The 22144-nt window shown below is 39.4% G+C and overlaps 1 long non-coding RNA gene across 1 annotated transcript; it reads right to left on the bottom strand.

Annotated features, from left to right (window-relative positions):
- Positions 1-8837: 8837 nt before the first annotated feature.
- Positions 8838-16732, bottom strand: LOC112445791 (uncharacterized). The gene is made up of 3 exons (XR_003033792.2): positions 14158-16732; positions 13621-13740; positions 8838-9584 (listed from the first exon to the last, which is right to left on the bottom strand). It is a non-coding gene; the product is annotated as an uncharacterized lncRNA (long non-coding RNA).
- Positions 16733-22144: the final 5412 nt, after the last annotated feature.

Here is a 22144-nt window from a genome sequence, read left to right as displayed (position 1 = left end):
TCATTCTCTGTCATCCCCTTGTCCTCCTGCCTTCAGTCTTGCCCAGCATCAGGGTCTTTTCAGTGAGTCAGTTCTTCCCATCAGGTGGCCAAAGTATTGGAGTTTCAGCTTCAGCATCAGTCCTTCCAATGAATATTCAGGGCTGATTTCCTTTAGGATGGACTGGTTCGATCTCCATTCAGTCCAAGGGACCCTCAAGAGTCCTCTCCAACACCACAGTTCAAAAGCATCTCTCCTCGGTGCTCAACATTCTTTATGGTCCAAATCTCGCATCCATTCATAACTACTGGAAAAAGCATAGCTTTGACTAGAAAGACATGTCTCTGCTTTTTAATATGCTGTCTAGTTTGGTCATAACTTTTCTTCCAAGGAGTAAGTGTCTTAAATTCATGGCTACAGTCACCATCTGTGGTGATTTTGGAGCCCCCCCAAAAATAAAGTCTGCCACTCTTTCCATTGTTTTCCCATCTGTTTGGCATGAAGTGATTGGACCAGATGCCATGATCTTTGTTTTCTGAATGTTGAGCTTTAAACCGTTTTTTTTTTTTTTTCACTCTCCTCTTTCACTTTCATCAAGAGGCTCTTTAGTTATTCTTTGCTTTCTGCCATAAGGGTGGTGTCATCTGCATATCTGAGGTTATTGATATTTCTCCCAGCAATCTTGATTCTAGCTTGTGCTTCAGCCAGCCCAGTGCTTCTCATGATGTACTTTGCATATCACTTAAATAAGCAGGGTGAGAATACATAGCTTTTGACGTACTCGTTTCCTGATTTCGAACCAGTCTGTTGTTCCTTGTCCAGTTCTAACTTGCTTCCTGACCTGCATACAGATTTCTCAAGAGGCAGTTCTGGTGTTGTTGTATTCCCATCTCCTTAAGAATTCTGCAGACTTTGTTATGGTCCACCAGAATCAAAGGCTTTGACATAGTCAATAAAACAGAAGTAGATATTTTTCTGGAACTCTCTTAGTTTTTAAATGATTAAACAGATTTTGGCAATTTGATCTCTGATTCCTCTGCCTTTTCTAAATCAGTTTGAACATCTGGAATTTCATGGTTCACGTACTGTTGAAGCCCGGCTAGGAGAATTTTGAGCATTACTTTACTAGTGTGTGAGCTGAGTGCAATTTTGTGGTAGTCTGAGCATTCTTTGGCATTGCCTTTCTTTGGGATTGGAATGAAAATTGACCTTTTCCAGTCCTGTGTCCACAGCTGAATTTTCCAAATTTGTTTGGCATATTGAGTGTAGCACTTTAACCTTGAAATGAAAGCTGCTCCGTTGTGTCCAACTCTTTGCATCCCCATGGACTATGCACTCCATGGAATTCTTCAGGCCAGAATACTGGAGGAAGTAACCTTTCCCTTCTCCAAGAGATCGTCCCAACCCAGGAATTGATCCCAGGTCTCCCACCTTACAGGCAGATTCTTTACCAGCTGAGCCACAAGGGAAGCCCTTTTCTATATTAACACTATTGAAAATCTTGCTTTTATGTATATTCCTCACCAATCGATACTGTGTAAGATGATACATGGTAGACTGTGGAAGAATTCTTATCCCCTCTCTAACGCATGATGCTAATTTCAAGTATTCATTTAAGCTTTCCTTGATTACTTATTATAACATGCTCTATCATAGTAAAGAAAAATTAGCTAATGTTATCTTGGATGTAGTTTAGGTAATAGAAAAGGCAAAGGTTGAAATTTTCTGATTAATATTCAAAGAGTAAGAAAACCTATCTAGCAGCTTAAATAGGCAATCATTCCTCATTGCAGTAAATCCATGATTATTAAATGACACTAATGACAGATTTTGTTTTACAACTTGAGCTCTGTGCAACTCTTCTCAAAATTTGCTTTGAGACATATTGGAATGTCTTCTACTTGTGGAGCATAAAATTGGCACAATCCGGTCTTTCCCTTGGTGTTGATAAGCCTTAAAAACGTGGTGGTTTAAAGACTTGGGCTCCTTCCAAGTTGGTCTTAATTTTAGTTTACCAGCATAGAAATGGCAACCCAGTTTCCAGGCCCATTCTGGCCTGGAAAATCCCATGGACTGAGGAGCCTGGTAGGCTACAGTCCATGGGGTCGCAAAGAGTCAGACATGACCGAGCGACTTCACTTTCACTTTCGCCCAGCATAGAGCATTCCTAGGACTTCTTTGACCCTTATCATTCTTTAACATGAAAATACATAACTGTGATATGGTAATAAATATCTCAAATAACATGAAAATATGTAACTTTGGCACAGTAGTAAATATCTTAAATGGTACTGAGTTACTATATGGTCTCTCCTTTGGTCACTGGTATGCAAAACTGAGCTTGCAAGTCTGGACTCTTCTGATTTGACAAGATGACTCATTTTGCATAGTTCAGATTGATCAACGAATATTAGACTCAACTCGATGGGAAAGTTGTTCAGTTGTGTCTGACTCTTAGCAGCCCCATGGACTGTAGTCTGCCAGTCTCCTCTGTCCATGGAATTCTCCAGGCCAGAATACTGGAGTGAGTAGCTGTTCCCTTGTCCAGGGAATCTTCCCAACCCAGGGATCAAACCCAGGTCTCCCGCATTGCAGGTGGAATCTTTACCATCTGAGCCACAAGGGAAACTACCCACTCCAGTATTCTTGATCTTCCCTGGTGACTCAGCTGCTAAAGACTAAGTTCTTGCAACTTGTCATATGTGATTACGAGCTGATTTGGGGGTGAGTTGACTATTAAGGTAGGAATACCTGTTTGTGTACTAGGTTGTGTCTAAAGGCACATTTAAAAACATTTTGTTATATTTCATTGATATTTATTGTATTCTAGAAGTTTTTGAAAGTGTAAATGTACTTAAAGAAATCCAGGATGTAGAAAATACAGGCATTCTATCTAACATTTTTTGCCTATAGTTGGTGCCAAGAGACATAGCAATAATGTAGAAAAAGAGTCTTTCCTTTAACTCACATTAACTTCATGAAATAATGCCTACAAGCTGAGAGTTCTAGCTACCAGATACCCTAACCACCCTAAGACTGCTTCAGCCTCTGTTACTGTGATGTCTTGAAACATGGTCTCCAGAAAAGAAATGGATCCCTGGCAACTGTTTGCAATATTTAGCTACCAAAATAGCAAATAATATTAGAGACAAAATATGTGTGGGTGTTGTCAGTATCTATGAATATGTTTGTGTAATTTTATATTTTAGGTTAGTGAAAAAACCTGAATGCTCCTATAAAATACATGGGCTTCCCTGGTGGCTCAGAGGGTAAAGTGTCTGCCTGCAGTGCGGGAGATCCGGGTTTGATCCCTGGGTCGGGAAGATCCCCTGGAGAAGCAAATGGCAACCCACTCCAGTATTCTTGCCTGGAGAATCCCATGGATGGAGGAACCTGGTAGGGTATAGGCCATGGGGTCGCAAAGAGTCAGACCTGACTGAGCGAGTAGATAGATAGATAAAATACATTGTTCAATTAATATTATTTTTCAGTTACATTAATACATATCAAATATACAAACATGTGCACATAACTAAAAATCTAACAATTTAATAATAAAAGTATAAAAATAAGCCACAATAATGAGGTAATAAAAAACCTAGATAATACTATATAGAATGAATAATAAATCAAAATTGAAACCTAAAACTATGCTCAGAGATGAAGAGACCAAGTTTGTTAAACATTAAACAGAATAATTTTTTAAATTTAACTAATGATTAAAAGAAATGTAGTTAATTTATAGATGGAAATTAATACACCAAAAACAAAGCAAATTGAATCCGTAAAATGTATTAAACAGTTCAGGAACTGATGGCTTTAAAAAAAGATGAAATGGTTTCTGATAAATCTAAATAAAGATGAAAAGAGTAAAAAAAAAAATAGTAACGAAAATGGAATAGCTAAAATGTATGTGTGCGTGTGTGTGTGCATGCGTTTGTGTATATATGACTAGGTTGTGGTGGCAATTCAATGAATTTGAAAATCTTGAAACAAATTATACTCAAGCAGAGCCAGAATTTCATAAAATTAATCCAATGAAGCACAAATAACTTAATGAATCCATATTCAGAGTAAATAGTCATCAAATCAAAAATTAAAAAAAAAAACAGATAATGTCTTCTAAAAGTTAGTCAAGTTCAAATTAATTTTATAAGGCATATCCTATTTCTATGACAAATAACAATTCTCATTTTATAAAGCAGCTACTGAGCATGGAAAAATACAGTCTTCACTAAGTTTAAGCAATCTTGATTCTAAGCTGGATCACTCCAAAATAATTGCTAGAGATACAGGTTCGATCCCTGTGTCCAGAAGAGCCGCTGGAAGTCAGCATGGCAATCCACTCCAGCATTCTTGCCTGGAGAATCCCATGGACAGAAGAGCCTGGCAGGCTACAGCCTATAGGGTCGCAAAGAGTCAGACATGACTGAAGCGACTGAGCACTAAAGTGGTATTTATGAATGAATATATATGTTGTCTTACAAAATATTAGTAAGCATGTTTCAGGTGGCCATAAGAGAATTATGATCTACATTGATGGTTTCTTTAGAAAGGAATAAATTTTATGTTAATACTGTATGTGATTCCAGTAAGTTAAAGCTGTATATTCAGATTGAAAATTTCATGAAAAAGATTTTATACAAAATTTCATTTAATTAAATAAGGCAATCAACCGCTTAATCATTCTTAATTATATTAATAAAGAAGTTATATATGAGATTATAATAGCCAGGACATGGAAGCAACCTAGATGTCCATCAGCAGATGAATGGATAAGAAAGCTATTGTACATATACACAATGGAGTATTACTCAACCATTAAAAAGAAAACATTTGAATCAGTTCTAATGAGGTGGATGAAACTGGAGCATATTATACAGAGTGAAGTAAGCCAGAAGGAAAAACATCAATACAGTATACTAACGCATATATATGGAATTTAGAAAGATGGTAACAATAACCCTGTGTATGAGACAGCAAAAGAGACACTGATGTATAGAACAGTCTTATGGACTCTATGGGAGAGGGAGAGGGTGGGAAGATTTGGGAGAATGGCATTGAAACATGTAAAATATCATGTATGAAACGAGATGCCAGTCCAGGTTCGATGCACGATACTGGATGCTTGGGGCTAGTGCACTGGGATGACCCAGAGGGATGGTATGGGGAGGGAGGAGGGAGGAGGGTTCAGGATGGGGAACACATGTATACCTGTGGTGGATTCATTTTGATATTTAGCAAAACTAATACAATTATGTAAAGTTTAAAATAAAAAAATAATAAAAAGCAAAAAAATAATAATAAAAATGAAAAAAAAAAAGAAAGAAAAGAACATATTACCCGTACTAGGACTAAGGACAGAATGCATGTGCTTATCTGCTAAGGCTTCTATAACAAATACCACAGACTGACTGACACAAGAGAATTGTGAAAAGTGAAATTAAAATTTGCTCAGTCGCGTCTGACTCTTTGTGACCCCATAGACATAAGTCCATGGAATTCTTCAGGCCAGAATACTGGAGTGGGTAGCCTTTCCCTTCTCCAGGGGATCTTCCCAACCCAGAGATCCAACCCAGGTCTCATGCACTGCAGGCAGATTCTTTACCAGCTGAGCCACAAGACAGCTGTATTTTCTCATAATTCTGGGGGCTGGAAATCCAAGATCAAGGTGCTGGCAAAGTTGATTTCTGGTATGACCTCTCTCCTTGGCTTGCAGACCCTTTTTACTGTATTGGCACATGGCCTTTCCTCTGTGTGTGCTCCTGGTGTTCATTCTGCTTCTAACAAGGACATCAATGTTGTTAGATTAGGGCCCCACTCTTTGACCTCATTTCACTTTTAATTACTTTCTTCAAAGCCCTTATATACAAACACAATCATGATGGGAGACAGGGCTTGATGTTTTGTTGTCATCATAAATTACATATTTATATATTATATATGCATTAACATAAATGTATATCTATGTTATGCCTTGGTCCTTTAAATCATACAGGGACAAGGAGAGAGATTTTAGACAAGAAATATTATAATAATTGAGTTTGCATTTGGTTATGTAGTTATCTCCACCAGTCTTCTTTATTTTGATGTATGGCTTCAAGTTGCTGTCTAGTGTCCTTGTGTTTACATCAGGAAGACTCCTTTTTTTGCATTCTTCTAGGGCAGGTCTTGGAGAAGGAAATGGCAACCCACTCCAGTGTTCTTGCCTGGAGAATCCCAGGGACGGAGAAGCCTGGTAGGCTGCAGTCCATGGGGTCGCACAGAGTCAGACACGACTGAAGCGACTTAGCAGCAGCAGCAGCAGCAGGGCAGGTCTACAAACAACAAATTCCTTGAACTTTTGTTTACCTTGATTTTTTTTTAAATTGAAGTCTAGTTGACTTACAGTTCTGTGTTAGAAACAGGTTTACAGCAAAGTGCTTCAGTTGTGTGTTTACATATATGTGTTATATATATGTATATTCTTTTTCAGATTATTTTTCATTGTGGGTTATTGGAAAATATTGAATATAGTTCCATATGCTATAAACTGCTTAAATTTCTTATTGAGTTTGAAATTTTGCTAATCAGATATGGAATTCAGTGGATTATTTTGTTGCTATTAAACAGCAGTTTAGGAATGCCACCCCACAGCTTTCTGGCCTCCATCATTTTTGCTAAGAAATTGACACTTAATGTTGTCAACCACTTGTTTGTGGTAAGTAGCCTCTCTCCTTTTGATTTCAGGGTGCTCTCTTTGTCTTTTGACAGTTTGATTATAATGTGTCTCAATGTGGATACTGTTGTATTCATTCTTCTTGGAGTTCATTAAATATCCTATTTGTGTAAAATCATATCTTCCGTCAAATTAGGAAGCTTTCAGCCATTGTATCATCACATACTGTGTCACTTGTTCCTCTCCCACTGGGAATCCTAGTCTGCATTATCAGTAAGTTTGATGATGTCTTACAAGCCTTTTATGCTGTTTTTTTTTTTTTTTTTGTCTCCATTAGTTTTTCTCTCTGCTCCTCAGACTGGATATCTGCAATTGATCTCTCTTATATATATACACTTTTGCTTTCCCTAAATCTCTTGTTGAAATTCTCTAGTGATTTTTTTTATATAAAAAATAGTTCAAAGCTCTCCAACTATTTTTAACTTGCCTTCTTGATTTGATATTTATTGATTGCTATAAGCTTTGACTTTTTTCAAGATTTAAGCAAAATCAATTCAGATTTTTTTTGTTTACTTTTACTGTGTTTGTAGAGAGACAAACTATACAATCATTTTGTACCTTTTATACTTTTCAACTCCAGAATTTTTGTTTGGTTTCTTTTTTATAGTTTCTCTCTTTATTGATATCTATCTTTCTTGAGGCATTATTTGCATAATGTCCTTTAGTTTTGTCCATAGTTCCCTTTACCTCTTTGACTATAAGACAATAGAGTCTTTTTCTAGTAAGTCCAATGTCTATACTTCCACAGAGACAATTTTGGTTAATTTTCCTATGAGTGGAGCATACATTTTTTTTTTTACATGTTTCATTATTTTTTGTTGAAACCTGAACATTTAAAATTTTAGACTTGTTAATTCTGGAAATTAGATTCCTCTGCCACCTTGAAATTTTTTGTTGTTGCTTTCTCTGCTTTTACTTGGTTGGTTTTTTAATGAGTTTTGTAATCTATATTTGTAAAGAATGTATTCATTGATATGTGTGGTCTGCAGTCTTTCTTCTTTTGGTTAGGTGATGTTGCGTGATGTCTTTGGATGCTTATCAATGAAAACAGAACCCAAAATTCTCTTAGTCTTTGCACACCAGCTCTTTGTTGCAACACTCCTTTATCCTTAGCTGGCCAGTTACCGACCTTGCTCAGTCTTTACTTCCTCTTTGTGCAGAGCCTAAAGATCAGTCTGAGGTAACAGTTTAGAGTCGTCTCAGGTTCTTTGGTTTGTTTGTTTTTAACAAAAATTTTTCTCTGAGCATGCACATAAATTTCTATATTCCCTAATATTCATGTGAGATTTTCAATGCCATAATTCTTCAAAGACACTTTCTGCACAAATTTTCCTCTCAGGCTTCTAGCAGTTTGTTATTGTTCCTCAAGTTGTAATCATTTGCTCTATGCAGCAGTGGGTTCTTCATTTGCCTTCCACATTTTCTGAGAAATGCCCTCTGTGTAGCCACTTTTCTGCCCTGAGGAAGTTCTGGATCAGGTGAAGCAGAGGCCAGTGCTTTTGTCAGTCCTATAGGTAGGCATTAGACTAAAAAAAATACAAATAACTATTTGAGAATAAGTTCAACTTTGCTTCCTCTGGAGCCAGGGACCAGAATGACATATTGGAATACTGGTTGTCATTTCAAGACCATTTTGGAGCCAGGAGAGAGGTAGGACAAAGGCAAGTAAAAACACTTCAAAGCTCCCCAACTATTTTTAAGTTGCCTTCTTGATTAGGCTTTTACTTGGTTGCTATAAGCCTTTAGTGGCTCAGTGGTAATGAATTTGCCTACAATTACAGGAAAGGCAGGTTTGACCCCCTGGGTTGGGAAGATCCCCTGGTGAAGGAAATGACAACCCACTTCATATTCTTGCCCAGGAAATCCCATGGACAGAGAAGCCTGGTGGGCTATGGTCCATGAGGCTGCAAAAGGGTCAGACACGACTTAGTGACTAAACATCAAAACTAAGCATTTGACCTTTTTTTTTTTTTTTTTAAATTAAGAGTTAAACACACACACACACTAAATTTGACACTTTCATTCACTTTTACTGCATTTGTATAAGGACAACCTCTTGAAACTACCACTACACCGTATTCAATGACATCAAACACAAACCATTTGGATACATTTTGCAGTAAAAATATATCTAATATTATTAGAATGAAACTAATAAATTTGGTAATATTTATGAGAGGTGTGTGTGTGTGTGTTTCTGCTTATGTGTGTTTTGTTGTTTTTGTTCAGTCACTCAGCCGTGTCCAACTCTGTGTAACCCTATGGACTGCAGACTGCAGCACGCCAGTCTTTCCTGTCCTTCACCATCTCATGAAGCTTGCTCAAGCTCATGTCCACTGAGTTAGTGATTCCATCCAACCATCTTGTCCTTTGTCGTACTCTTCTCCTGCCTTCAATCTTTCCCATCATAAGGGTCATTTTTAATGAGTCAGCTCTTTCCATCAGGTGGCCAAAGTATTGAGCTTCAGCTTCAGCATCAGTCCTTCTGTTGCAGGAAGGACTTCTGTTTCCAGGGCCCAAATGGGGCTCTTGGCTAACACTCAGAAATGAATTGGCTGAGGAGATACATATGTTGACAAAGCAAGAGATTTTATTGGGAAGGGGTGCCCAGGTGGAGAGCAGTAGGGTAAGGGAACCCAGGAGAACTGCTCTGCCACGTGGCTCCTAGTCTTGAGATTTACGGTGATGGGATTAATTTCCAGGTTGTCACTGACCAATCATTCTGACTCAGAGTCCTTCCTTGTTGTGCATGCATTGCTCAGCCAAGATGGCTGCCAGTGAGAATGATTCAGGGAGGTGGTCAGACATGTGGTGTCTCCTTTTGACCTTCCCCAAACTCTTCCAGTTGGTGGTCATTTATTAGTTCCATGTTCCTTACCAGGACCTCCTGTCATAAAACAATTCATGCAAATGGTTACTCTGGTATCTGGGAAGGGTAGGTCATTTCAGTCAGTGAGCTTCCCCAAACAACTGTCCCTGAGAGACTTCTTGGGAACTGGGACAGAGGTATCTTTCTTCTGTAACTTCTTCCTGATGTTCATGCATGTAGTTCTGCCTAGCAGAGTAAAAGTCTCTCTCTACCTGATCTAGGTTGAGGTATTCTGTATCTGAAACTGGATTCCATCCTTGTAGTAACAGCAATTTAGTCTAAAACTCTCGGACCCTGTCAGAGAAGAAACAGGGGCCAAACAGTACACCTTACAAGATGGTTATCACTGGTCCCCAGCAAAGGAAGGCAAAATTTGGGGTAAGGCAACAGGGTGGTGTTCCAGGAATCTTGTGCTCATCCTAAAGTTAACATCTTCCACCTGGGTGGGGTTCCCGGTTCCATAGAAGAACTCAAAGATATTGTTATGTGTCTTCCTTGAGAAAGAACCAGATCTTGCCCTAAGGCTGTACCACCCTTTGATTGTTTCTCCTCTGTTTTTATATCCCCTCCCTTCTCTTATCAGCAACTGTTTGGATCTGCCCTTTGAAACCTAAGGAATATTAGTTCAGTCAGTTCAGTCACTCAGTCATGTCCAACTCTTTGTGACCCTATGAATGCAGCATGCAAGCCCTCCCTGTCCATCACCAACTACCAGAGATCACCCAAAATCATGTCCATCGAGAAGGATGATGCCATCTCATCCTCTGTTGTCCTCTTCTCTTCATGCCCCCAATCTCTCCCAGCATCAGACTTTTTCCAATGAGTCAACTCTTCCCATTAGGTGGCCAAAGTATTGGAGTTTCAGCTTTAGCATCAGTCCTTCCAAAGAACACCCAGGACTGATCTCCTTCGAAATGGACTGGTTAGATGTCCTTGCAGTCCAAGGGACTCTCAAGAGTCTTCTATAACATCACAGTTCAAAGGCATCAATTCTTCAGAGCTCAGCTTTCTTCACCGTACAAATCTCGCATCCATAGATGACCTCTGGAAAAACCATAGCCTCGACTAGACGGATTGTTGGCAAAGTAATGTCTCTGCTTTTGAATATGCTATCTAGGTTGGTTGTAACTTTCCTTCCAAGAAGTGTCTTTTACTTTCATGGCTACAATCACCATCTGCAGGTATTTTGGAGCCCAAATAAAGTCTAACACTGTTTCCCCATCAATTTCCCATGAAGTGATGGGACCGAATGCCATGATCTGAGTTTTCTGAATGTGGTGCTTTAAGCCAAATTTTTCACTCTCCACATTCATGTTCATCAAGAGGCTTTTTAGTTCCTCTTCACTTTCTGCCATAAGGGTGGTGTCATCTGCATATTTGAAGTTATTGATAATTCTCCCGGCAATCTTGATTCCAGCTTGTACTTCTTCCAGCCCTGCATTTCTCATGCTGTACTCTGCATAGAAGTTAATTAAGCAGGGTGACAATATACAGCCTTGACATACTCGGTTTCCTATTTGGAACCAGTCTGTTGTTCCATGTCCAGTTCTAACGGTTGCTTCCTGACCTGCATATAGGTTTCTCAAGAGGCAGGTCAGGTGGTCTGGTATTCCCATCTCTTTCAGAATTTTCCACAGTGTATTGTGATCCACACAGTCAAAGCCTTTGGCATAGTCAGTACAGCAGAAATAGATGTTTTTCTGGAACTCTCTTTCTTTTTCCATGATCCAGCAGATGTTGGCAATTTGGTTTGTGGTTCCTCTGCCTTTTCTAAAACCAGCTTGAACATCAGGAAGTTCACGGTTCATGTATTGCTGAAGCCTGGCTTGGAGAATTTTGAGCATTACTTTACTAGTGTGTGAGATGAGTACAATTGTGCAGTAGTTTGAGCATTCTTTGGCATTGCCTTTTTTTGAGATTGGAATGAAAATTGACCTTTTCCAGTGCTGTGGCCACTGCTGAGTTTTCCAAATTTGCTGGCATATTGAGTGCAGCACTTTTACAGCATCATCTTTCAAAATTTGAAAGAGCTCAACTGGAATTCCATCACCTCCACTAGCTTTGTTTGTAGTGATGCTTTCTAAGGCCCACTTGACTTCACATTCCAGGATGTCTGACTCTAGGTGAGCAATCACACCATCGTAATTATCTTGGTCGTGAAGATCTTTTTTGTACAGCTCTTTTGTGTATTCTTGCCACCTCTTCTTAATGCAGAGTTCCAAAGAATAGCAAGAAGAGATAAGAAAGGCTTCGTCAGCGATCAATGCAAAGAAATACAGGAAAGCAACAGAATGGGAAAGACTAGAGATTGCTTCAAGCAAATCAGAGATACCAAAGGAACATTTCATGCAAAGATGGGCACAATAAAGGACAGAAATGCTATGGACCTAACAGAAGCAGAAGACATTAAGAAGAGGTGGCAAGAATACATAGAAGAACTGTGCAAAAAAGAGCTTCACGACCCAGATAATCACGATGGTGCAATCACTTACCTAGAGCCAGACATCCTGGAATGTAAAGTCAAGTGGGCCTTAGAAAGCATCACTATGAACAAAGCTAGTGGAGGTGATGGAATTCCAGTTGAGCTCTTTCAAATCCTGGAGGATGATGCTGTGAAAGCGCTGCATTCAATATGCCAGCAAATTTGGAAAACTCAGCAGTGGCCACGGGACTAGAAAAATTCCGTTTTCATTCCAATCTCAAAGAAAAGCAATGCCAAAGAATGCTCAAACTGCCACACAATTGTACTCATCTCACACACTAGTAAAGTAATGCTCAAAATTCTCCAAGCCAGGCTTCAGCAATACAGGAAGTGTGAACTTCCTCATGTTTTAGCTGGTGTTAGAAAAGGCAGAGGGACCACAGATCAAATTGCCAACATCCGCTGGATCATGGAAAAAGAAAGAGAGTTCCAGAAAAACATCTATTTCTGCTGTACTGACTATGCCAAAGGCTTTGACTGTGTGGATCACAATACACTGTGGAAAATTCTGAAAGAGATGGGAATACCAGACCACCTGACCTGCCTCTTGAGAAACCTATATGCAGGTCAGGAAGCAACCGTTAGAACTGGACATGGAACAACAGACTGGTTCCAAATAGGAAACCAAGTACGTCAAGGCTGTATATTGTCACCCTGCTTATTTAACTTCTATGCAGAGTACATCATGAGAAACCCTGGGCTGGAAGAAGCACAAGCTGGAATCAAGATTGACGGGAGAAATATCAATAACCTCAGATATGCAGATGACACCACCCTTATGGCAGAAAGTGAAGAGGAACTAAAAAGCCTCTTGATGAACATGAATGTGGAGAGTGAAAAATTTGGCTTAAAGCGCCACATTCAGAAAACGAAGATCATGGCATCCGGTCCCATCCCTTCATGGGAAATAGATGGGGAAACAGTGTCAGACTTTATTTTTGGGGGCTGGAAAATTACTATAGATGCTGATTGCAGCCATGAAATTAAAAGATGCTTACTCCTTGGAAGGAAAGTTATGACCAACCTAGATAGCATATTGAAAACCAGAGACGTTACTTTGCCAACAAAGGTCCATCTAGTCAAGGTTATGGTTTTTCCAGTGGTCATGTATGGATGTGAAAGTTGGACTGTGAAGAATGCTGAGCACCGAAGAACTGAGGCTTTTGAACTGTGGTATTGGAGAAGACTCTTGAGAGTCCCTTGGACTGCAAGGAGATCCAACCAATCCATTCTAAAGGAGATCCGTCCTTGGTGTTCTTTGGAAGGACTGATGCTAAAGCTGAAACTCCAATACTTTGGCCACCTCATGCAAAGAGTTGACTTATTGGAAAAGATTCTGATGCTGGGAGGGATTGGGGGCAGGAGGAGAAGGGGATGATAGAGGATGAGATCGCTAGATGGCATCACCGAGTCGATGGACAGGAGTTTGGGTGAACTCTGGCAGTTGATGGACAGGGAGGCCTGGCGTGCTGCAATTCATGGGGTCGCAGAGTCAGACATGACTGAGCGACTGAACTGACCTCAACTGAACTGTTTGTAAACAGTTTTGAACAGTGTAATTAGTTAACTTACAAAAGACGGAGCATATATTCAACACCACTTCTCCAGTACTTCACATTAATTTTTTTCACACTGAAGTAGGTTGGTTATTCAAATCAGTTGTTGTATTGCTCCCTTGTTTCCAATAAAATTCTACAGATCACAAGAATATAGATGATAAGAATGTCATTTTAAACCACTATTTGTATTCATACTAAAAGGCAGGGGATAAGAAGGAAATTTTTAATAACTGTACTCCACCCATTACAAAACTCAAATTGATTTGACTTCAGGGTGAGGGCTAAAACATATGCAATGTGTTAAAAAGCACAAATCTACACTATTGTTCAACACACTGTTATCATTACTACTACACCATTTTCTCTTCAGACTTGCATACACAAAGTTTTAAGAAAATGATTGCAATCGATCTTTTAATAACCTAAGTGCAGTTCTTTTAAAGTCTAATATCTATGGCTGAGGGAGTTTTAGTCATTCTTTGCCTCAGTTTTCCTATGCAAACAGATAACAGTTTTATCTATATGATAAATTCAGCTTCTCAACCCTCACCCCCGGTAATATCCTGACCTTCAAAACAGTAGTGAAGAAGAAAGAGAAGCCAGAATGTAATAATTTGCTAACCTCCTGGCTTGAACATTACAAACCCAGATGTTCTGATACTTTTATTTAATTGTAAGTCTGGGTAAGATTTATTGTGAGTACTGCTTTCTGTGAAAAGAAAAAGAGGAAAGAGGAGAAAAGGAGAACAGTAACTTAAAGCACAAAAATGAATTAGTAACAAATTAGCAGTTTTACTTCTATTTTCCAAGTGAATGCTTTAGCTGACAAACTACACATGTTTCTTCTCTTTGAAAAAAAATTTTAAGTGACATAATTTACAATATTGTGTTAGTTTCAGGTATACAATAAGGTGATTCAGACGTATATGTGTATATATATATCTGAATATATATATTCCTTTTCAGATTCTTTTCCATTATATGTTACACAGTAGGTCCTTTGTAATAAATGATATCATTCTGAGAGAGTCATTTCCTAGGCAGGTTGATAGGGAGTCTAGGGGTCCCCAAGGAGAGAGGGGTCTGGAATTCTCAAGGAGGAATAAAGGACACACTTTTTTTCTTTCTCCACATTCCTTAGGATTATGTAACAATAATGTATCCTGCCTAAGGACAGTCTTTGGATTCAACCTTCTGTTATCTTAAAATTATGGGAGTAGACCTGGTCTTTACAAGGATGTATCTTGCCTGAGGACAGTGTTATCTTAAAATGTAAATTATGGGAGTAGGTCTGATGAGGTCTTTACACCCTCCAGACATTCTTTGGATTATATAACCTCATTGTTAACACTAGCAAGCGGGTCCTCTTTCTGCCCCCTTCTGATGCCTATGCCAGAAGCTTTCTCTATCTCCCTTATACTTTAATAAAACTTTATTCCACAAAAGCTCTGAGCAATCAAGCTTCGTCTCTGGCCCCGGATTGAATTCTTCTCCTCCAGGGGCCAAGAATCCCGGTGTCTTCGCGTGATTCAACAACAACCTTTCAATTCTACATACATCATTCTGGAGCTTGCCTTTCATTATTGTTGTTCTGGCCATACCTCATAGCACTGTGGGATCTTAGTTCTCTGGACCAGAGATTGAACCATGTCCTCTGCATTGGAAGCACAGATTCTTAACCACTGGACCATCAGGAAGTCCGTGATTATCTATTTTATTTAGAGTAGTGTGTATCTGTCAATCCTGAACTCCTAGTTTATCCCCCTGCCCCTGCTAACCCCTTTGGTAACCATCAGCCTGTTTTCAGTATCTGAGCCTATTTTTGTTCTGTAAGTAAGTTCATTTGTACCATTATTTTAGATTTTGCATACAAGTGACATCAAACATTTGACTTAATATGACATCATATGTCTTACTTAATATAATAATCTCTAGGTCCATGTTGCTGCAAATAGCATTATTTCATTTGTTTTATGGCTAACAAAATACTCATTTTTATATATAATTAGAGACTTTTTAAATGATAAAATATATTTTAGTAATGTATGCTATTTTCAATAATAAAAGTATATTTTATTAAAGAACAGTGTAAAGCAATAAACATCATCTTTGTCATAGGTCTTATTTATTGTGCCTGAGCACAGTGCTTTCTGAATCTTAAGTGTAATGAATTGAACCCTCCACCCCCATTATCTGGTATGGTCAGTAGACCAAGTAAAAGATGTGAAGTTATTTGAGAATAAAACATTATTTTTCACTTTCAAAAAGTGACTGCAATTTGTGTAAGGTACTAAGTGTTAAAGGGATCTGGCACATTAAAACAATCTAACAAAAACAAAACAATTCCAGTCCTAAATATTTTGTATGAATGCCTCTGGGCCCTTCAGAGGTGCTGCAGTAACCAACATAGTCCAAGAGTTATTTTTTCCTCTACTTTTGGGTCATCACTAATTAGCTTGAGCTATTTTTCAAATAGTCTCTTAGGGCTTAAATATAGGAAAAAAGAGCTTGTTCTTTATATTTAGAATAAAATATATATGGAATTTAGAAAGATGGTAACAATAACCCTGTGTACGAGACAGCGAAAGAGACACTGAAGTATAGAACAGTCTTATGGACTCTGTTGGAGAGGGAGAGGGTGGGAAGATTTGGGAGAATGGCATTGAAACACGTATAATATCATGTATGAAACGAGTTGCCAGTCCAGGTTCAATGTACCATACTGGATGCTTGGGGCTGGTGCACTGGGATGACCCAGAGGAATGGTATGGGGAGGGAGGAGGGAGGAGGGTTCAGGATGGGGAACACATGTATACCTGTGGCGAATCCATTTCGATATTTGGCAAAACTAATACAATATTGTAAAGTTTAAAAATAAAATAAAATTAAAAAAAAAAAAGAATAAAATACCCAACGACAACTCTAAAATCACAAACATTCTGATTGGCAGATTCAAATACTTCAATATTTGAATGACCTGTAGCATATATATGTAAATGCTATGCTATGCTAAGTCACTTCGGTCGTGTCCGACTCTGTGTGACCCCATAGACGGCAGCCCACCAGGCTCCTCCGTCCCTGAGATTCTCCAGGCAAGAACACTGGAATGGGTTGCCATTTCCTTCTCCAATGCATGAAAGTGAAAAGAGAAATTGAAGTCGCTCAGTCGTGTCTGAATCTAAGCGATCCCATGGACTGCAGCCTACCAGGCTCCTCCGTCCATGAGATTTTTCAGGCAAGAGTACTGGAGTGGGGTGCCATTGCCTTCTTCATATATGTAAATAGATATATCTAAATATGTCTGAAAATGTATGTATGTTTAAACAAACATATATATACTAGCATAGAATTTGTTTCCACCTGTGTCCAACTCTTTGCAACCCCATGGGCTGCAACACAACAGGCCTCCCTGTCCCTCACCATCTCCCAGAGTTTGCCCAAGTTCATGTTCATTGCATCCGTGATGCTGTCCAGGCATCTCATCCTTTGATGCCCTATTCTCCTTCTACCCACAATCTTCCGCAGCATCCAGGACTTTTACAACAAGTCATGTTTGCATTAGATGACCAAATCACCGGAGCTTCAGCTTCATCATCAGTTCTTCCAGTGAATACTCAGGGTTGATCTCCCATAAGATTGATTGGTTTGATTTTGCTGTTCAAGGGACTTTCTGGTGTCTTCCAGCACGACAATTCAAAGGCATCAATTTGTTGATGTTCTGGCTTCCGTAAGGTCCAGCTCTCACAACTGTACGTGACCACTGGGAAGACCATAGCCTGGACTATACAGACTTTGTCAGCAGAATAATGTCTGCTATTCAACACAGAATCTAGGTTTGCCGTTGCTTTCCTGCCAAGAAGCAATCATCTTATGATGTCATGGCTGCAGTCACAATCTGCAGTGATTTTAGAGCACAGGAAGAGGAAATCTATCACTACTTCCACCTTTTCCCCTTCTATTTGCTGTGCAGTAATGGGCCCAGATGCGATGATCTTAGTTTCTTAAATACTTAGTCTTAAGCTGGCTCGTCTACTCCTCTCTGTCACGCTCATCAAGAGGCTCTTGAATTCTGTCAAGAGAATGCACTAGACATAGCAAATACCCTTTTTGAACAACACAAGAGATGACTTTGCACATTGATATCACCAAATGATCAATACCAAAATCAAACTGATACATTCTTTGTAGCTGAAGATGGAGAAACTGTACAGTGAGCACAAACAAGGGCCGGAGCTGACTGTGGCTCAGAAGATCAGCTGTTTGTAGAAAAATTCAGGCTTAAACTAAAGAAAACTGGAGAAAATACTAGGTCGGTCAGGCATGACTTAAATCAAATCCTGTATGAATTCGCAACAGAGGTAATAAATAGATTCAAGGGATTAGATCTACTTAACTGTGTGTCTGAAGAACTATGGACAGAGGTTTGTAATACTGTACAGGAGGCAGAAAACAAAACTATCCCAAGGAAAAAGAAAAGCAAGAAGGCAAAGTGGTGGTCTGAGGAGGCTTTACAAACATCAGAAGAATGGAGACGTGAAAAGCAAGTGAAAGAGGGAAAGGTAAATCCAATTAAATGCAGAGTTTCAAAGAATAGCTAGCAGAGACAAGAAGGCCTTCTTCAATGAACAGGTTTTAATAATAAAAGAAACAACAAAAGGGGAAAGACTAGAGATCTCTTCAGGAAAATTGGAAACATCAAGGGACCGTTATATCCAAAGATGGGCACAATGAAGGATTAAAAACCTGGTAGACACTGAAGAGATAAAGATGGAAAAATTACATGGAAAAACTGTATTAAAAAGATCTTAATGAACCAGATTACTATGATGGTGTGGTTAGTGACCTAGAGCCAGACATTCTGGAGTTCAAGTGGGCCTTCAGAAGCACTGCTGTTAACAAAGCTAGTAGATGTAATGAACTTCCAGAAGAACAATTCAAACCCCTAAAGGATGATGCCAACAAGGTTTTACATTCCTTATGTCAGCAGCTCTGGAAGACCCAGCAGTGGCCACAGGACTGGAAAAGGTCAATATTCATCACAATTACCAAGAAGGATAGTACCAAAGAATGTGCTAGCCATCATACAGTTGCTCTCATCTCCCATGCTAGTAAGGTCATGCTTAAAATCCTGCATGTAAGGCTTCAGCATTATGTGAACCAAGAACTTTGAGATGTCCAAGCTGGGTTTAGAAAAGGAAGAGGAACTAGAGATCAAACTGCCAGCATTCACTGGATTATAGAGAAAGTAAAACATCTTTCTCTATAATCAGATGTCAGAAAAACATCAATCTCTTTTTCATCAACTATACTAAAGCCTTTGACTTTGTGGATCATTACAAACTGTGTAAAGTGCTTAGAGAGATGGGAATATCAGACCATCTTACCTGTCTCATGAGAAACCTGAATGTGGTTCAAAAAACAGCAGTGAGAACCCTGTGTGGGAAGCTGACTGGTTCAAGACTGAGAAAGGAGTACCACACGGCTGTCTGCGGTCACCCTGTCTGTTCAACCTACATGCTGAAGACATCACAGAAATGCTGGGTGGGCTGAGTTACAAGCTGGAACACAGTATTATATACACATAAATATTACCATCTTCCTTCCCAGAGACACATGCTATGTGTTTTATTATATTTAAATTTTATATGGGTTAATCTTATATTTTAACAAATACATTAACACTCTAAGTCTTCTAGACTGTTAAGGAAGTTCTAGGACCCACATCAGATTTTCCAACCTGGGGTCTGGGAAAGGTACTGAGAACCCCAGAGAATTTGACTTTGGAGGCCAGTGGGATTTGATTCCAGAACTTCCACTGGACTGGGGAAACAGACTCTTGCAGAGCACAAAGGAAATCTTGTGCACACCAGAAGCCAGAAGAAAAGAACAGCGTCCCCACAAGAGATTGTGCCAGACTTGCCTGTGAGTAACCAAAAATCTCTGGTGGAGGCATGGGTCGACAGTGGCCTGCTGCAGCGTCAGGGACACTGAATACGACAGTGCATGCACAACTCCTTTCAAAAGAAATCACCATTATCTTCATTACTCTTACTATAGTTTGGCCTCAGGCCAAACAACGTGGAAAGAACAAAGAAGCCCAAATCAAGAGAAAATTTGATTAAAGACTGATTAAACATGATCCCGCCCGTAAGAACAAGACCCAGTTTCCCCCAAAATCAGTCTCTCCCATCGGGAAGCTTCCACAAGCCTCTTATCCTTATCCCTCAGAGGGCAGACAGAATGAAAACCACAGTCGCAGAAAACTAACCAAACTGATCACATGGACCACAGCCTTGTCTAACTCAATGAAACTATGAGCCATGTAGAGCCACCCAAGATGGACGGGTCATAGTGGAGAGTTCAACAAAATGTGGTTCGCTGGAGAAAGGAATGGCAAACCAGTATTCTTGTCTTGAGAACCCCATGAACAATATGGAAAGGCAAAAAGATATGGCATTGAAAGATGAACTTCCAAGGACAGTAGGTACACAATATGCTACTGGAGATGAGTGGAGCAATAACTCCAGAAAGAATGAAGAGAAACAGTCAAAGAGAAAAAAAAAAATGCCCAGCTGTGGAGGTGACTGATGATGGAAATAAAGTCAGATACTGCAAAGAACAACATTGCAAAGGAACCTGAAATATTTGTCCCATGAATCAAGGTAAATTGGAAGTGGTCAAACAGGAAATGGAAAGAGTGAACATCGACATTTTAGGAATCAGTGAAATAAAATGGACTGGAATGGGCGAATTTAATTCAGATGATCATTATATCTACTACTGTGGTCAAGAACCCCTCAGAAGAAATGGAGTAGCCTTCATAGTCAGCAAGAGTCCAAAATGCAGTACTGAGGTGCAATCTCAAAAATGACAGAATGATCTCTGTTCCTTTCCAAGGCAAGCCACTCAATATCACAGTTATCCAAGTCTATGCCCCAATCAGTAATGCTGAGAAAGCTGAAATTGAACAGTTCTATGAAGATCTACAAGACCTTCTAGAACTAACACCCGAAAAAGTGGTCCTTTTCATCATTGGAGACTGGAATGCAAAAGTAGGAAGTCAAGAGATACCTAGAGTAACAGGCAAATATAGCCTTGGAGTACAAAATGAAGCAGGGCAAAGGTAACAGAGTTTTGCGAAAAGAATGCACTGGTCATAGCAAACACCCTCTTCTAACAACACAAGAGATGACTCTACATATGGACATCACCAGAACGTCAATACCAAAAGCAGACTGATTTTAGTCTTTGCAGCCAAAGATGGAGAAGCTCTATACTGTTAGCAAAAACAGGAAAAGGAGCTAAATGTGGATCAGCTCATGAACTCTTTTTTCACAAAATGCAGGCATAAATTGAAGGGAGGGAAAACCACTAGGCCATTCAGTTATGACCTAAATCAAATCCCTCACAAGTATACAGTGGAAGTGACAAATAGATTCAAGAGACCAGATCTGAGAGTGACTGAAGAAATATGGATAGAGGTTTGGGACATTGTACAGGAGGCGGTGATCAAGACCATCCCCATGAAAAAGAAATGCAAAAAGGCAAAATGGTTGCAAAAAGGCAAAAAAGAAAAAAAAAGGCATTTTTAAAAATGCAGAAATGCCTCTGAGGAGGCCTTAGAAATAGCTGAGAAAAGAAGAGAAACAAAAGGCAAAGGAGAAAAGGAAAGCAATGCCCATTTGAATGCAGAGTTCCAAGGAATAGAAAGGAGAGATAAGAAAGCATTCCTCAGTGAGCAATGCAAAGAAATAGAGGAGATAATAGAATGGGAAAGAACTAGAGAACTCTTCAACAACATTAGAGATACCAAGGGATCATTTCAGGCAAAGATGAGCAAAATAAAGGACAGAAATGGTATGGACCTAACAGAAGCAGAAGATATTAAGAAGAGGTGGCAAGAATACACAAAAGAACTACACAAAAAGATCTTCATGACCCAGATAACTACAATGGTGTGAGCACTCACCTAGAGCCAGACATCTTGGAGTGTGAAGTCAAGTGGGCCTTAGGAAGCATCACTAGGAACAAAGCTAGTGGAGATAATGGGATTCCAGCTGAGCTATTCCAAATGCTAAAAGATGATGCTGTGAAAGTGCTGCACTCCATACGTAAGCAAAATTGGAAACTCAGCAGTGGCCAAAGGACTGGGAAATGTCAGTTTTCCTTCCAATTCCCAAAGAAAGGCAATGCCAAAAATGTTCATACTACCACACAATTGCACTCATTTCACATGCTAGCAAAGTAACACTCAAAATTCTCCAAGAAGGCTTCAACAGAACGTGAACTGTGAACTTCCAGATGTTCAAGCTGGATTTAGAAAAGGCAGAGGAACTAGAGATCAAATTGCCAACATCTGCTGGATCATAGAAAAAGCAAGAGAGTTCCAGAAAAACATTTACTTCTGCTTTACTGACTACACCAAACCCTTTGACTCTGTGGATCACAAAAAACTGTGGAAAATTCTTAAAAGACATGGGATTACCAGACCACCTTACCTGCCTCGAACAGGCTGGTTCGATACTGGGAAAGGAGTA

Source organism: Bos taurus, unplaced genomic scaffold, assembly GCF_002263795.3.
Source record: "Bos taurus isolate L1 Dominette 01449 registration number 42190680 breed Hereford unplaced genomic scaffold, ARS-UCD2.0 Leftover_ScbfJmS_965_547, whole genome shotgun sequence".
Taxonomy (NCBI): domain Eukaryota; kingdom Metazoa; phylum Chordata; class Mammalia; order Artiodactyla; family Bovidae; genus Bos; species Bos taurus.
This window is presented reverse-complemented; position numbering and strand designations above follow the sequence as displayed.